We start from the raw sequence: 14,428 nt of genomic DNA on the forward strand, positions 1-14,428 counted from the left end.
CATGCAAATCCCTCTGGCCCCTAAGCCAAGAAATGGGCACTGCCACCACCTCCCCTACAGCCTTGAGTGGCATGCACTACATCCTGCATCAGTTCATTGGCAGCACTGCAGAGAGTGAGCACTGATTGGTGGAGCAGCTACCATCATGGGCTTCTGTCTGCAGATTCACTAATAAACACACAACCTGCCTGGCCCTTCACATAGCTGCACTGTCACTTGGCATGGAAAAGAGACCCCTGGTACTAATAGTGACTGCTGCAGTAGCCTGATGGATCTTCCATATTTCTTCTTGTTCAGGGAGAGATCATTGAGCATGTGTCCCCTGTATTTATTGTATGATTTGGTAAGGATAATAAGGATAATAAACCAGACAGATACTTATCCATCATACAATACCATTATTGAGGGGTCTGATTGGCTTCAAATTTATTCTTCAGCAGGACAACGACTCCAAATATGCAGCCAATGTAATTAAGAACTATCTTCAGTATAAAGAAGAACAAAGAGGCCTGGAAGTGATATTGTCCCTTCAAAGCCCTGATCTCAACATTGAGTCTGTCTGGGATTACATGAAGAGACAGAAAGGTTTAAGCAAGCCTACATCCACAGAAGATCTGTAGTTAGTTATCCAAGAACAAACTTTCTGCTATATACAGTATATATACTGTTCTCTTTTACCGTCACCCTTGAATAGTGACCTTCACTATTGAATTCTATCTCTTTTTTTTCCCTTACGTCCTAACCAGTGGCACAGATGGGGTATTCTGCCCCTGTGGACTGGTTAGGACAGGTGGAAGTTTAATGAAACATAAAAATAAAAAACACTGGCATGCACACGCCCTCCCTGCCCCCTATAAAGAGGGGCGTAGCCCTCATGCTGTTGTGTTTTTTTCTGTCCTGCGGACAGGACGGGACGGGTGGTGCACTCCTCCATCCTTGTGGTGGAGAGAGTGCGATTCCCTTTTTTCTTTATAGGACCTGTGCCGCTCCCCCTATGCGGCCGGAGGATACCCTCCGGCCTTAGCTGGTCTCCTTATGCCCTGTCTAGGTTGTACCTCTGTTCGGGGTGGAGTGGCTGGAGCGGCGGTAGCGGTGCCCGCATGTTCGGCTGGGCGCCGCCATCTTGCGGAAGTGACGTCGGGTTACGTCACTTCCGGGTTTTCGCTCCGGCCGACGGATGGTTGGCTGGAGCGGTGAAGCGGCGTCCCGCATGTTGCTGGGCGCCGCCATCTTGCGGGAGTGACGTTAAGTAACGTCACTTCCGGTTTTTCGCTCCGGCCGTTTGTTAGCGCGGCCGGAGGTGTATTTTAGTGAAATTAGGCCAAGGGGCCTTTAATATGTGCAGGGTCCCTTTCTGGGCCCTAATACAGAGATCTTTTTCCTTGTTTTTCAAGGAGTTAAAATCGGAGGTTTACCCCGCCCCCCTTGGGGGCGGGACTTTCGTTTTGGCGCCAAGAAGCCCTATTTAAACCTGGTGAAGCTCCAGGTTCAGTCTCCTGGAGCGCAGCTTGCTGTCAACCTTGAGTGTGGTTTGGTGCTAGAGAGTCTTGTTACCTCTGTGCTGTAAATCAGTTGTTGTCTTATTATAAAGAGCTTGCTAGGATCTTCTGGGTAAAGATCCTGAAACTTGCGATTAAGCTCTATTTTTCTTGAATTTTGTTAAATTCATGTTTTTTTTTTTTGATTTTCAGCCATGTCGTCTACCGGTGACGGAGGAGCGCGTGACCCCAGCCGGAAATCAGCGGGCAAGAGGCGCCACTTGCAGTGCCATGATTGCCAGATTGTCCTGGAGGACTCGTACGATTTCTCCCGCTGCCCACCCTGTAGGGCCAAGTCACTCCCCCAGTTGGAGCCATCTGTCCACGATGTGGTGGATTGGGTAAAAGGGTACATGGAGTCAAACATGTCCCAAGTCAACGCCTCCATACAGGAGCTGAAGAGTGCCTTGGTCGCCAAGCGTCATCGTCCCTCCTCCCCCCATCGTGCGATGGAGGTCTCGGGGGGTCAGGAGGCGAGGGAGGGCTCCGCTTCCTCCTCGGACGAGGAGGATGGTTTCTCCTATTTTTTCCCGCTGGAGAAGGCCCAGCGGCTACTAAAATCCGTCCGGTCGGGGGACCAGGACGTTGACCCGGGGGAAGCCTCATCCTCTGCCTCTAGGGGGCCTAGGGCCTTCAAAGCGGATGATTCTCTCCTGTCTCTGATGAAAACAGAGTGGAGAAAGCCAGAAAAAGGTCCAGTGTTGACCAAAAGGTTTAAGGCCGTGTTTCCGGTCAAGGAGGATCAGGTATCTTCCTGGGGGCCTGTCCCTAAGGTGGACATGGCCATCGCGAAGCTTTCCAGGAGGACCCTGATCCCTTCAGACGACGGGTCAAGTTTGTTGGACCCGATGGACAGGAAGGCGGACTGCGCCCTTAGGCGCGCTTATTCTTCAGCCTCGGCCTCCGCCTCAGTCGCGATTGCGTCGTCCGAAGTGGCGAATTTCTTAAAAACGAGGTTTTCCCAAATTGAGTCTGACCTGGACCAGGGGGTCTCTAGGGATGACATTCTGGCCTCATGCAAGACGGCCAGCCTTGCCATTGACTATTTGTGTGACGCAGCTCCACAACAACTTAAGCTGGCATCTAAGTCTATGGCTCTGTCAACCGCGGGCAGGCGTCCGCTTTGGTTGAAGCCCTGGAAGGCAGATACGACCTCGAAGCACAATCTTTGTGCCATGGCGTACGAACCCGGCAAGCTCTTTGGTGCAGAGCTAGACCATATAATGGAGGGGCTGTCGGACAAGAAGGGCAAGTCCCTTCCCCAGCAGTCCTTTCGTGGTCGGGGCAGAGGGTATGGTTCCAGAGCGGAACCGCAACCCAGACCCCAGAGGAATTGGGGTTCCCGTAGAGGAGGGAAATCCTCTCGGGGTTCTAGACCCCCCAAGAAGTCCTCGGCGCTCTGATTGCGGGCCTCCTCGAGGCTCTTGGTATTTTGCCGGTCTGACTGGAGATCTCGGGCTCCCTTCTCCCCACATTCCCGTAGGCGGTCGCCTACGACACTTTCTACCTTGTTGGCAGGATCATATCCAGGACAGTTGGGTCCTGCGTGTAATCTCCCAGGGCTACCTTGTAGACCTGAGCAGTCGGCCTCTGGACAAATTTGTCCAGACAAGGCTTCTTCCCAGCAACAAGCAGAAGATTCTAGAAAGTTACGTACTAGAATACTTCCAGAAGGGGGCCTTAGAAGAGGTTCCTCTCCTAGAGAGGGGAACAGGTATCTACTCCCCAGTTTTCCTGGTACCCAAGAGTACAGGAGGGTGGAGAATGATTATAGATTTGAGGTTCTTCAACCGTTTCATAAGACAAAAGAAGTTCCGTATGGAAACTATCCAGTCAGTGACCAATCTTCTTATGCCGGGAGATTTCTTGGCAACCTTGGACCTCAAGGATGCTTATCTCCATATTCCCATCCATCCTGGGTCCAGAAGATTCTTAAGGATCGCGGTAAATATCGGGGGGGGGTCCTAAAGCATTTTCAGTTTGTGGCCCTCCCGTTTGGGATCTCTTCAGCCCCACACACTTTCACCAAGGTGGTGGTCTCTGTGGTGGCCGCACTAAGGCTTCAAGGCTTGAGTATAGTTCCATACCTGGACGACTGGCTCCTCAGAGCCCCTTCCCAAGCGATCCTGTCCCAACACATCCAACAGGCTGTTACATTCCTACATCAGTTAGGATGGGTAATCATTTGGGACAAATCCCAGCTTCAACCAGCCACCTCAGTAAGGTTCCTGGGGTTCATGGTGGATTCAGTCAGGATGATGATTCATCTCACTCCCGAAAGAAAGCAATCCGTGCAACAGACAGCCCATTCCCTCTCTGTACCCAGACGGGTAACAATCCGAACATGGATGAGGATGTTGGGACTAATGTCTTCAACCGCAGAGGCGGTACCTTGGGCATTATGGCATCTACGTCCGCTCCAGTCGGAAGTATTAGCCAAGTGGAATCACAGTCCAAGGGGACTCAATTCCGTGCTCTCCCTGCCTTACAAAGTCCGGTCCTCTCTGAGGTGGTGGTCCCACCTCACGGACGGCAAGTCCCTGATCCAGCCCTCTTGGATCATACTTACTTCAGACGCATCCCTAGTAGGCTGGGGTGCGCATCTTCAGGACAAGACAGTCCAGGGAACCTGGACACCTCAGGAGAGGTTATTGTCATCGAATCTCCTGGAGATCAGAGCAATCAGGCTAGCTCTTCTTCATTTTGCTCCCATCATTCGGGGGAAGGCAGTGAAGGTACAATCAGACAGCATGACCGCTGTGTTGTATATCAACAAGCAGGGAGGCACGAGGTCACAAAGTCTCCTGAGAGAGATAGGGGTGATTTTGGATTGGGCAGAACTGAACCTCACCCACGTATCAGCCGTTCACATTCGCGGAGTTCACAATGTGATTGCGGATCGCCTGAGCCGAGGTCTTCCTACCGGAGAATGGTCACTTCATCCAGAGGTCTTCAAGGAGATAACGCTCAGGTGGGGCATGCCAGAGATCGATCTCATGGCAACGAGGTTCAACACCAAGGTGGAGAGGTATTGCTCCCTTTACAGGGAGGACAACCCGGTGGCAATAGATGCACTGTCAATCCCATGGAGGTTCAGGCTGGCCTACATCTTCCCTCCAATTTCCTTGATACCAAGGGTCTTGATGAAAATCAGGCAGGACCAAGCGTCAGTTATAGCCATTATCCCATACTGGCCGAAAAGAGCTTGGTTTACCCAACTCTTACAGATGAGTCGGGGTCAATTTCTGAGGCTTCCCCCAGAGAGAGTACTGGTGTCGGGGGGCACCCAGGTCTCCTCAAATCTTCAAATGTTCAACCTGACAGCCTGGAGGTTGATCAGTCCCTTCCAAGGATAGAAGGGCTATCGGGGTCTGTCTTGAGAACCCTGGAGCACTCCAGATCGGAAGCTACCAACAAGGCCTACTCCAGAATCTGGAAGATTTTTTCGTCCTGGTGTTCTAGGCATCAGCAAACATCCGCTGAAGCTTCCATCCCGATGATCCTACAGTTTCTACAGGACGGTCTGGATAAAGGGCTATCACCTGCTACCCTTAAAGTGCAGATTTCAGCAATCTCTGCTTGTCTCAACAGAGCGGTTTCTCAAGACCCCCTTATCAAGAGATTCCTGAAGGGAGCCTCAAGATTAAAGCCTACAGTAATCAGACCTATCCCTGTTTGGGATTTATCGGTCGTGCTCAGGGGGTTAACATCTCCCCCCTTTGAGCCCCTAGAGGAGGCGGGATTCAGGTTCCTGACCTGGAAGATCACCTTCTTGTTGGCTGTTACCTCTGCAAAGCGAGTTGGGGAACTCCAGGCTTTTTCTGCCTTTGAGCCTTATACAAAGTTCCTGCAGGATCGGGTACTCCTCAAATTTTTACCCACCTTCATCCCAAAGGTTCCCTCCTTTGATAATATTAACCAGGTGATCTCCCTACCAACATTGGCTCCATCCCCCTCCTCTGAGGAAAGAGGGCTCCATACCCTAGACATTGCGAGATGTCTTAGGATTTACCTGGAACGCTCCAAGGTATTTAGGAAGGATGAAAACCTCCTTATCCTTTTTTCCGGTACCCATAAGGGGAGGAAAGCCTCTAAGCCCTCCATCAGTCGCTGGATTAAAGAGGCAATTCGGGAGTCTTATATGTCTCAGGGCTCGGAGCCCCCTGAATTTGTAAGGGCCCACTCTACTCGAGCAGTGGCCACTTCTTTTGCAGAGAGAAGCTCGATCCCATTGGATGTGATCTGTAAGTCAGCTTCTTGGAGTTCTCACTCCACTTTTATCTCACACTATAGAGTGGATACTAGAATACATAGTTATTCCTCATTTGGCCGGACAGTGTTATCTTCCGCCAGGCATGAGGACCCTCCCATGGGGGTTTCTACTTGCTAAATCCCCATCTGTGCCACTGGTTAGGACGTAAGGGAATCGTTAATTTCTAACGATAATTTGTTTTCCCTTAGTCCTAACAGTGGCACACAAATTTCCCCCCCTTGTTTTTTAATTATGGGTTTTGTCTACTTGTTACTACACAACAGCATGAGGGCTACGCCCCTCTTTATAGGGGGCAGGGAGGGCGTGTGCATGCCAGTGTTTTTTATTTTTATGTTTCATTAAACTTCCACCTGTCCTAACCAGTCCACAGGGGCAGAATACCCCATCTGTGCCACTGTTAGGACTAAGGGAAAACAAATTATCGTTAGAAATTAACGATTGACATAGTTAAAGTGGTTGTCTCACCTCAGACATTAATATATGCCCCTAATGTCTGATAGGTGCAGGTGCAACATCTGGTAACCTTCACCTTTCTTTAGAATGGAGCCCGCAAAATGAAGGAGGACACACCACACATGTGTGGCCGCCCTACATTAATTACTGAGCCCCTGCTCAGCTATTTTCATCAGCCCTATAGAATGGTGGCCACACTTGCATGGTGCATGGTGCTCTTCCCATTCATTTCAATGGACTGCCGAAAATAGCCGTGCGTGCCACTTGTCTATTTTCAGCGCTCCCATATGAATGAATGGAGGGCGTTCGCGCATGTGCGGTGCACACTCCTTTACTGTGCGAGTTCCGTTCTAAAGATAGGACCCGCACCTGTCAGACATTGGAGACATATGCTAACGATATGCCCCCAATGTCTGAGGTGAGACTACTATCACAGACGTACTGAGACATACGGACGTTCCCAGGACAGGTGGCAGTAGATCTTTGAGACTGGCAACACGTGGTTTGATCTGAAATGTTCTCCATTTGGATTAAATGACGTCTGTGTTGTTTCTGGTGCTTGCTACACCTTCTTTCCCCAGGTGTGGCTATTGAAGCTTAACTTCCATACTTATTGTTATTTCTCACACTATGCTATGCGGTTTATAGCTTCTGTTGGACTTGTGATTTGCCTGTGTTTGGTTCTCGGCTGATTTACTGGTGCTACCAAAGCTTCATTGAAGATAAGTGTTTCCCTTTTGTATTTTGTTTATATATGTGTGTGTTGCCTTTCCCTGTTGTTTGTCATTAGGCCTGAGGGAGACTCCTGTTAGTCCTTCCTTTTGGAGGAACAGGTAGACTCAGTCCTGACATTAGTTCCAGGGTTCTATAGGGCGAGATAGGATTCTAGGTATCCGGTGTATGAACTTGACTACCTTTGGGGCCTGTTCATACTAGCAGTCTGTCAGGACTGGAGGTAGGTGTCCATTTTCCTTCCCTAGTTTCAAGGCCTTATTCCGGTATCCCCTTTTCCCTCCTATGCTCAGTGTGGTGTTTTCATCCCACACACGTTTCAATCCTCACTTCTATAGTAATCTCAGCTGTTGTATTTTTGGATGTTTTTAAATTCTTATTTATACCTTTCTGGATGCATTCTAATGTGTACAAGCTATACTTTCCAAGAAAACCCACAATGTTTCATAATGATCCAACTGAAGTTGTAATAAAGTCAGACATTCCTGAAGTCTCTGGGCTTAAAGGGGATGTCTCACTTCAACAAATTTCATTTATCATGTAGAGAAAGTCAATGCAAGGCCCTTACTAATATATTGTGATTGTCCATATTGCCTCCTTTACTGGCTTGATTCATTTTTCCATAGCATTATACACTGCTCGTATCCAGGGGTTATGGCCACTGCTACAGTGCAGATACAAGGTGGCCGGGATAGGAGCTGCTGTGCATGCATGCCAATGCGCACTCCCACAGTGCCCGCCACCAGAGAGGCTAGCACTTTTTCCTAAAATATGCAAGCACAGCCACCTTGCAAGGTGGTCATAACCCCTGGAGATGAGCAGTGTATAATTTGATGGAAATAATGTATTAAGCCAACTAGTAATATGAACAATCACAATACATTAGTAAGTTCCTTGTATTCACTTTATCTACATGATAAATGCCATTTGCTGAAGTGACACAACCCTTTTAAAGTTAACTACTGGTCTCTAATATAGTATGTTAACGGTCATTGGCCTTCTAAAGATCTCCTTAGGATGATGGTTTTCCCTCAGAGTGACAAGATAACCCATGTATAGGTGTACATAAAGACTCCTAGTAAAACCTAGTAGCAAACTGATGAAAGGTATTGCATTGGAGGGGAAACATATTTTATTTACCTTACTGGAAAGTGAAAGGTAGTCTTTAATAATTCATAAATGAAACATATAAGTACAAAGCATTGGTTATTCAAATATATGCAGAAACATTTAGGCCCATCCTTAAAAGGGCACTTCTATCAAATAGCATTTTGAATATAATGAATATTCTATTCACTTTGTTTTGTGAAACATGGGTGGATGGTTTTCTGTATATAATTTTTTTTAAGTCACTCTGTGTATTCTACTTTCTGTCCTGGTACGTTAATTTCATCTTTGTTTGGACAAGTACGGCAGGCAGTCCTACTTGACTCCCTCATTCAGGACATGTCTAATTAGCATCCTATTCTTGTCAAAGAGTTGGCTGTGTGTGGTGAGTCAATCAGACGTCATTTTTTTACTTATTTTTTTGGAGCAAAAATTTTCTTTCAAAAGGAAAGAAAAAGTATACAAGCATACATTGTCTCTTTGCTATGTTTAGCTCTGAAAGCTGCATTAAACAGTACACCAAAAAACACTGAGCTGAAAACTGAATATGTGAATTCAGCCTAAGGGATCATGCACACAGGCTATGTGCAATCTGCATTTTGCATAATGGAATGGCTGGCCCCTAATAGAACAGTCCTAAAATGGACAAAATAGTACATGTTTTATCTTTTTAAAGGGCCGCAAAACGGACATTGGGTGTGCGGTCCGCATCTTTTGCGACCCCATTGAAGTGAATTTGTTCACATCCGACCTACAAAACATGTGGACCAAAAATACGTTAATGTGCATGAGCCCTAATAGTCTGTACTAAACTCTTTCAGTCGCTGAGAGATAAGCAACATGGTATAAATGTCTTTCATGGGAAAACTCTTTTAGGCTTCTTCGCACTTTGTCCCCCCCCCCCCTTTTTTGGTAGTAAAACTATATCATGGCATTTATTATTGTAACAATTTAACCATGCATTTATTCTAGTGTTTCTCAAGTTCTATAGAGAAGCCTATGGGTGAACCAGCAGAAAAATACTATATCTAGAGCATACTATATTAAAATGAAAGAACACCACAAACAGTAACAATGCCCAAGCAAACACAAAAAAATACCAGGATAAAAACTTGCTTTGTCTGTAGTGATTCCAGCCTTCAAGAAGCATTCCAGCATAAGCTATTATTAAACAATAATGTAGAGATCCTTGTGTATGCCTTGTGTATACCGGTTTTAGTTGATGTGCCATTTGTGGGTTACCTGCCTTCTTGATTCCTTCTTCCCCTCAGATATTACTTCCCAAAAACAGTCTTCACTCTACATCAGGGATGTCAAACTCGTGGCCCTCCAGCTGTTGCAAAACTACAAGTCCCATCATGCCTGGGCATACTACAGCTATCAGGGAATGATGGGAGTTGTAGTTTTGCAACATCTGGAGGGCCATGAGTTTGACATCCATGCTCTACATCATGCCTCTGACTTCATACCCCTTGTGCAGAGACACAAGAGGTAGAGATGTATCACATTAAGGGAAGCAAGTGATTGATCAATGACATAAAACTGCTGCCCCCTAACTGACACTGCAGAGTCTCGGCGGATCCTTTGTGAAGCGGCTTCGGCCTGTCTCCATTGCCTCCTTCTTGTGAGTGATTTCTCCCTGTCTGCTTTTACAAGAAAAAGGGCAATGTGAAGGGGTATCATATATACTAGAGAGTCTATGCAAAGATAATATAGACAGCTAAGACCACTTTACGTTGGCACAATCTTCATTGTGAGTGGAGGTAAGCGCTGTGTTTACATGCAGTGGGTTGAGCGAACACTACTACGATTACTTGTCCTTATACAGATTCATTGTTTTGGGACAGCAGATCCTTGTCTACACAGCATAATCTTCTTCCCAGAAAAAAATGATCTTGATTGCAGCATCAACTATGCTTTCACTTGATGAAGAAGCAATTGCTCGATCATTGAGTGATCATTGTAGCGTCTTTACACAGGGCAATTATTGGGAATGAGCATTCATACGAACAGGGGTGTAGCAGACGCTACCTGGCCCAGGAGCCTGAGGGGGCCCAAAGACCCTTGTGCCTCATAAGAAGACACCAGTATTATAGAAAGTGCATGCTGGGAGGGCTCTGTTATAGATTTTGCACTGGGCCCAGAATCTTCAAGTTACACCTCTGCCTGGAGGATGAAGAATGTGGCATGAGGGGGGGGGGGGGGTGCCATTTAAATTTTTGTCTCAGGCAGCAGGAAGGTTATGTACTCCCCTTCCCTTTGCCACAAAGTACTGAAGGAAGGGGGGCACCAGGGCCCAAGAGCGTTTAGCTACGCCCCTGCATAAGAACATTCATGAGAATGGGCCCAATAACTGGTCCATGTAAAAGGAACTTACACCTCTGGTCTCTAAGGTATGGCAGAAATGATATTATTGGCAGAAATCTATGTATGAGATAACATACAGAGAATAAGGAGAGTAGAGATTGGTGAGGAGGTGTCTGATTGCTGCCAGGAGGTGATGATGTAATCCTTTAGTTCACAGGAAATTAGGCACACAGGAGAGACTGGAAACTATAAACTGGACTAGTGGTCAGAACTTAGATTACCTGACCAGATACCGATAACACAATGGTTCAAAATGTACGGGTTCAACTGGCAAAGTAGCATTACATGTAAAAAAAAAAATGTATCATGAGAAAGAGTACTTTTATAAACTGGGATTTTTAAAGTTTACAGAGAAACACTACAAACAACAACTCACACTTAAAAACTTCTGAACGTTTTAAGCAAATTTAGCTGATGTGATTATCAGAACTGAATTCTCTACAAATTTCCCTCTGGTTTAGTTGTCGCCAATAATCAATTCTCTCCTCCCAAAAACATTAAAATGAAATAAAATGCTGAAAATTTATTTACACTGATTTGAAATTTCTCAAATGCTCATTTATTTTTAACAGTGTGAGAGGGGATAAGAAGCTTAATCGCTGGAAATTGAGCCTTTTGAGCATTTTTCTATTGTTTCTTGTTTTCTGTTTGATTGCTGCATAATGTGTAGTGATTACACTGTCAGCTGAAAGGTGATTACTGCAAGTAACTATGTTTGCCAAATTACCGAGAATTGTCAGTCATTATCCTGAAGAACTTAGGACAGATTTTCTATGTAATGCACAAAACTGTAAATCTTACCTAGCAATTTAAAAATCTAAAGTTTTCGCTGAACTCTGTTATAGCTGTAAAATCTTTATAAAATAGAAATCTATGGTAACCAAAACTAGAGAGACTTCTGAAACCCTGCTTTTACTCACATCGTTTTTAAATAAGCTATGAAAGTTTATATTTATATTTAATGGTGGCTGCACACAGCGCAGATTTATGTGCAGAAAATTTGCGTGAAATCGACACCAAAACTGCACACAAAAAAAAGCACTATTTATCGTGGTTGTGGCGCATTGTTTGTGTGGTTTTTATGTGATATTTGGTGTATTTTTGCTGCAGATCTCATCCTTCTATTCAAAAGAGTGAAATTTGCACCAAAAATACAACAATAATTGCCATGCTGCGGATTTCAAAGTCCACACAGAAGGTCAATTATAACACCTAAGAAAAAAAGCAAAGTATATATACATGGATCAGATTTCATTTAACAGAAATGTCCCATGTGTGAATATACCCTCGAGGCTGATGTAATGTATGGCAAAATCTGCAACCAATCTAAAGCAAACCCTGCAAGATTTATATGAGGATTTGTCATGGATTTCTCATCAGATTTGCCGTGGATTTTACCTTGTGCGTTGCAAAGGGTGAAATCCACAGTATACATTGACATGCTGTGGATTTAGCATGTGGATGAGATCTCTGTGAAAAGCTGTGGATCTGCTGCATGCAAATCTACGTCCACATTTTAGTCTCATGTGAACGCACAGATCTCTGAATTGCTATTTCTTCTGTTTGCAAAATAGTTCCTGATCAATAATGCTGGAGCTACACAGGAATTTTGGCTGCAAAGCCTGTAGAGCGACCAAACAGCCATTGAACTGATTGGGGTTGCAGTGTGACTTTCATGTTGCTTTGACTACATTCCCAGAATTACAGCAACTTGCGAGTTTGCAGTGATTGCATTCATTGCAATGGTGGCACTGCTACACAGTGATCTTTGGTCATGTGACAGGTGTCGCAGCCATGATTGCAGTATAACTCAAGGCTAACTTGGAATAGATGCAGTCACCTACTTCATGAAAGTGACAGAGTACCCAGGATTACTAGATTGGTAATTAGACTTTATCCGTTAGGTCATGGCCACTTGTTTAGGTTTCCTCATTTCAGTTTTCGAAGCCAAAACTGGGAGTAAAATCAAATGGAGTGGAGAAGTCAGAGCTGTCTTTTATACTTTCTCTCCTTTTATGATCCACCTCGGGTTTTGGGTTCCAAAACTGAATCAAGAAACCTGAACATGTGGCCGTATCCTAATCTGTTCTCTGTGAATAACTTTTCAATACACTTCAGTGCTTTTATGGGAGTAACATCAAATATAATCTTTTATAGTACCATACACAGGGCTCGAGTCCTGCAGGAACGCGTGGGAACGGCGTTCCTGCACTTTTTTCTTAGCAGGAACGCCGTTCCCTTTCAGCAGGGCAGCGCATTCTGCCCCTCAACACTGTCGGCGCCCCGCTCTGGCGCAGCATGAAGAGAGGGACTGACAGGAGGGAAGCACCTCAAGTGTAGCGTGGCCGAGCTCTGTCCGGTCCGTGGTACAGGAGCTTTTGTTTCCTGAACCCGGCCGGACTGACAGGAAGTGCTCACTTAGTGTGCACTTCCTGTCAGTCCGGCCGGGTACAGCAAATGCTCCTGTATCACGGACCGGACAGAGCTCGGCCACGATACACCTGAGGTGGGTGGGGAGAAAGGTCTGAATCTGACTCTTTCTGGTGTTTATATTTGGCCCCTGTGTTCGGTTTCTTCCCACATTACCTACATCATTCCTACAAAACTGACTCTAATGTGTGTTGGGATGCAGCGCTTATATGGCAGCCACTGACAGGGAATTGCCCCAGCTATACTACTACCCCTACCCCAGTACTACCCCTACCACTTGCACACTACTACCACTACCCCAGTACTACCCCTACCACTTACACACTACTACCACTACTCCAGTACTATCCCTACCACTTACGCACTTCTACCCCTGCCACACTTCTACCCCTACCCCACTACTACCCCTACCACTTACACACTTCTACCCCTACCCCTGCCACACTACTACCCCTACCCCACTACTACCCTTACCCCTTCCACACTACTACCCCTACCCCTGCCACACTACTACCCCTATCCCACTACTACCCTTACCCCTTCCACACTTCTACCCCTACCCCTGCCATACTACTACCCCTACCACACTACTACCCCTACCCTGCCACACTACTACCCCTGCCACACTACTCCCCCTCCCTCTGCCATACTACTACACATACTTCTGCCACACTACTACCCATACCCCTGCCTCACTACTACCCCTACCCCCTGCCTCACTACTACCCCTACCCCCTGCCTCACTACTACCCCTACCCTGCCACACTACTACCCCTGTCACATTACTACCCCTCCCCCTGCCATATTACTACACCTACTTCTGCCACACTACTATCCATACCCCTACCACACTACTACCCCTACCCCTGCCACACTACTACCCCTACTCTGCCATACTACTACCCCTGACACACTACTACTCCTACCCCTGCCTCACTACTACCCTTACCCCCTGCCACACTACTACCCCTACCCTGCCACACTACTACCTGTACCCCTGGCATACTACAACCCCTGACACACTACTACTCAGGGCTCGAGTCCTGCAGGAACGCGTGGGAACGGCGTTCCTGCACTTTTTTCTTAGCAGGAACGCCGTTCCCTTTCAGCAGGGCAGCGCATTGTGCCCCTCAACACTGTCGGCGCCCCGCTCTGGCACAGCATGAAGAGAGGGACTGACAGGAGGGAAGCGCCTCAAGTGTATCGTGGCCGAGCTCTGTCCGGTCCGTGGTACAGGAGCTTTTGTTTCCTGTACCCGGCCGGACTGACAGGAAGTGCTCACTTAGTGTAGTGACGTGCCATCACGTGATCGCATGGCACGTCATCCATGCGCATGGGGCGCTCTGACGTCACTCTGGAGCGCCCCGGGAGCCGCGCGAACTGTAAGTATGCCGCTCCCCCGATCCCCGCTCCTACTATGGCAACCAGGACTTGAATAGCGTCCTGGCTGCCATAGTAACACTGAAAGCATTTTGAAGACGGATCTGTCTTCAAATGCTTTCAGTACACTTGCGTTTTTCTGGATCCG

This window comes from Bufo gargarizans, chromosome 1 (assembly GCF_014858855.1).
Source record: "Bufo gargarizans isolate SCDJY-AF-19 chromosome 1, ASM1485885v1, whole genome shotgun sequence".
Lineage (NCBI taxonomy): Eukaryota > Metazoa > Chordata > Amphibia > Anura > Bufonidae > Bufo > Bufo gargarizans.